General features: G+C 41.9%; 1 long non-coding RNA gene across 1 annotated transcript; it reads left to right on the top strand.

Moving 5' to 3' along the window:
- The first annotated feature begins 1,253 nt into the window (after positions 1–1,253).
- On the top strand, positions 1,254–3,689 carry LOC308408621. The gene is made up of 3 exons (XR_013973816.1): positions 1,254–1,487; positions 3,313–3,492; positions 3,591–3,689. It is a non-coding gene; the product is annotated as an uncharacterized lncRNA (long non-coding RNA).
- The last annotated feature ends 565 nt before the right edge of the window (positions 3,690–4,254 follow it).

Raw genomic sequence — 4,254 nt, 5'->3', positions numbered from 1 at the left:
TACAGGGAGTGCAGAATTATTAGGCAAATGAGTATTTTGTCCACATCATCCTCTTCATGCATGTTGTCTTACTCCAAGCTGTATAGGCTCGAAAGCCTACTACCAATTAAGCATATTAGGTGATGTGCATCTCTGTAATGAGAAGGGGTGTGGCCTAATGACATCAACACCCTATATCAGGTGTGCATAATTATTAGGCAACGTCCTTTCCTTTGGCAAAATGGGTCAAAAGGAGGACTTGACAGGCTCAGAAAAGTCAAAAATAGTGAGATATCTTGCAGAGGGATGCAGCAGTCTCAAAAATGCAAAGCTTCTGAAGTGTGATCATCGAACAATCAAGCGTTTCATTCAAAATAGTCGACAGGGTCGCAAGAAGCATGTGGAAAAACCAAGGTGCAAAATAACTGCCCATGAATTGAGAAAAGTAAAGCGTGCAGCTGCCAAGATGCCACTTGCCACCAGTTTGGCCATATTTCAGAGCTGCAACATCACTGGATTGCCCAAAAGCACAAGGTGTGCAATACTCAGAGACATGGCCAAGGTAAGAAAGGCTGAAAGACGACCACCACTGAACAAGACGCACAAGCTGAAACGTCAAGACTGGGCCAAGAAATATCTCAAGACTGGTTTTCTAAGGTATTAGTCAAGCTCAACTCCCAGTCCTACTGCCAGTTTCTGGAAGACACCTTCAAGCAATGGTACAGGAAGAAGTCTGCATCCTTCAAGAAAAACATGATTTTCATGCAGGACAATGCTCCATCACACGCGTCCAAGTACTCCACAGTGTGGCTGGCAAGAAAGGGTATAAAAGAAGAAAAACTAATGACATGGCCACCTTGTTCACCTGATCTGAACCCCATTGAGAACCTGTGGTCCATCATCAAATGTGAGATTTACAAGGAGGGAAAACAGTACACCTCTCTGAAGAACAGTGTCTGGGAGGCTGTGGTTGCTGCTGCACCAACACGTTCTCACTCCCAACTCGTCAAACGTGTGACGCATGGTCAGGCTCCCTCTGCTGCACTTATGGACGTGCAGGGTACCCCTCTCGCGTCGGGAATTGACGTGAAGGGTCCTCCGATTGAAGAGATTGCTGCGGAAGTGCCTGTTGTCGGTATATTTAGACATTTTCCAAATCACATTGTAGTGACGTATACAGAACACAATAAATTATATAATGTAAACAACTACCTGAAAAACAGGTAGAACAATACTTTTGTATCGTTTGTTGCATTTACGCAGGGAGTGATGTATGCTGGGTAATGGCACAGCTAGCTACTGGGTGACTTTATTCACCCGCTTCGGCTGTTATCAGTCCATACAATGGGCGTTATTAGCACAAATCAGTCCCATAGATATGGGCCATCTCCTGCTAGATTGTTCAGAAGGTTGTTCTCATCCATCCAGATGGAGGATCACTAACAGGAGCGTGGGAAGACTCCAGAATCCACTCTGGCTGGAATCCGGTGGATATGCAGTGTGTACAGGTAAGACCATTTAAACAGACAGCATTTATAGAATGACTATTAAAAGTCAGCGAGTGTCAGTAATGTTAATGTGGTTATCTTAGTAATACACAGAGTGCTAATATAACAGCTTTAAGATGCATTTGTAGATATTATTACGTGTTTTACCGTCTTTATGGTGCTAGCTTAAAGTTACGGTGTAAACGTTAGCTTATATTGGAGTAAAGCTGTTACTGGTTAAACGATGTTAGCACAGAAATATTAGCTTCTGTCATGACTGATGAAGTTACTAGTTAATAAAGTTTCCAGTAAAGTGTTTAATCGCAGCCACAGATTGACAGCAAATATCTCGATTAGCTTCAGTGCATCTATAATAAATATGTGCAAGTTTCAGTGCTTCGTTTAAACTGTATGATACTTATACTGACCCAGGGTCAGTGTAAAATACAATCCTAGCTGTGTGAACAAAGCCTGGCTCCTTTAATCCTGCATGACAAACCTCAGGATGCAGGTTATTATTACTCTTTCCTGCTGGCACACCTGTCACACCTGAGAGTCAGCTAGAAACTTACAGTGACGTGGACATCATGCAAAGACTGCCAGACTCTGTAATACTGCAAATGATCAGTGACTCAGGTTATCACTAAACTTTAAATAGTACCTCTGTGTCTCTGTGTGCTGAACATTTAGGATTGAGTCAGGCTGCATCAGCTGAAGCTGTTACTTGTATATTCAGGTGTGGGGAAAATACGTAAGACTGCAGTGAAGCAATGCACCAGATTAATCCCTGGCCAAAGGTATCATACTTAAATCAGACTACTGATCCAGCCACATCAGCCTTTTGTGAGGTCTGTTTAAAGTTGACTAAAAGTGAACTGCAGGTTCCTGAGAGGTGGACTGTGAGCACAGAAACACATGTTCATACATACAGCTGCAGCAAACTTACATTAATTTTAAATAGATTTGTTACTCTGATGTCTGTCTCTGTGTTAGTCCTCTGACAGACTGGTGACCTGTCCAGGTGTGCTCTACCTATGACTACTGGGACAGGCTCAAGCCTCTGTAATAGAAATTTTCTGTTATTCTCATTTAAAGCATTTAAGTGCTTATGCATATGCTTAGTTGTGACACTGTTATAGACTGTTCAGTGAAAGTTTCTAAAACTAGATGAACTTACTTCAGCGTCAGCAGTTTGAGAAAACAACTCCCTTTACAGGTGCTGATAAGGCCAAGGGCACAAAACAGCATAACCATTGATCCGTTAGGTTTCATAGCGAGACACGTGAAGTGTGGTAGGATCAGTTTGTAACTTCCTCCCTCTTCCTTGGAATGCATAAAGGAGTAGGAGCACCACTTCTGTGGCAGCGCTGACATGACTGAACTGTGATGTTTGATGTGTGTTGGCGCAGTAATAAATAGCTTGATCACAGCTCTTTCTGTGTTGCAGACTTTATTTAAAAAATTCCACGACACCCCCCCACCCTCCCACTGTGAACATGAATTGAATATTCAGAAGACATTTGTTTAAATAGTTCTACAAATCTGAGCTGTTGGTGTGTCCTTGGATTGTGTGGTAATAATATTAGAGCTAGCAATCTTTCTTACTGAATCTCTACTATGAGTCATGTTACCTGAGATTAATTCGATGTTTACCTGTCAGCCTGGACGAATGTGCTGTGTGAAGGAAATTAAATTAAATCAGATCTGAACTGCGTACATTTAAGGAACCTGTTCATATTTAATTGAAATATGAACCAGTGATTTTTTTGATTGCTGATTCCAAGAGAGTCTTTGTGGAAATCCTGTTTGGCTTTTTGTTATTTTAATTCTCTTTTCTGTTTTCCAGAACAGTTCTCCACAGTCACTGTCCACATGGGTCAGTGGGACCAAGAAGCACTCTGTTAATGTGGGACTCTGACCAGCAACATCCAGCAAGACCCAGACAGCGTTTTCTATCTCCCAGCTGCAGTTTTTGTTTGTCTGTGACTGGAGAGTCAGATTTTTGTTGAGCTTCACACTTGCAGAGGTAAGTCAGTTTGCAGAGATCCCTCCCACCCTGGCTTTTATGTGCTAGATTTCTTGTCTGAAACAGTAATATTTCAGTGACTGCTGCTTATACCACAGGTTAATACACTCTACTGATCCCTGATGGGAGAATCATCAATTTTGGCAACAAAGAAGCCTGGTGGATGTTTGTTTACAGTCTGATGATGGGACATCTTGCTCTGCATCTTTAAAGTTTGTCTCTTGATTATTATTCATACCCAGTAATGTCAAGTATGCTCATATCTACTATAACTGAACCAACCTGGTGCTCTTCATTTATGGAGGCTGTTGAGTCTGAATGTTGGATGTTGTGTATCTCGTGTTCTCTGGGCTTTGTTGTCCTCAGTCTTTTTGCAGGATCACAAAACAAAACCAGGAGGCGCGTAAATGTTTCTTCTCCATGATGTTTCTTCAAATGTTTCTTCTGGATGATGATAAGACTGTGACACGGGATGCCACCTTTGGTCTTGTGATGAAGCAAAGCTCAGGAAGAAGTGTGATTAAATGGTACCCACATGTGTGCTGCTGAGAAGGATGTACAAGGGCACCTGCAGCCAAATCCAAGCCTCAGGTTAGTTGTAGTTGCAGAACGCTATAGACTGAGACAGCTGAGGCATCAAATGTTTGATTAAACGGATGAAAAAGAGAAGTTTCTTCCCTATAATTATCACTTCTTAAAATCTGTAGCAACTTCAAGTCTGTCAGCGTGCTGAGCATGCTCAGAATGTGACAATATATTTTT

The sequence above is a fragment of the Rhamphochromis sp. 'chilingali' genome, assembly GCF_963969265.1.
Source record: "Rhamphochromis sp. 'chilingali' genome assembly, chromosome: 13".
Classification (NCBI taxonomy): Eukaryota; Metazoa; Chordata; class Actinopteri; order Cichliformes; family Cichlidae; genus Rhamphochromis; species Rhamphochromis sp. 'chilingali'.
This window is presented reverse-complemented; position numbering and strand designations above follow the sequence as displayed.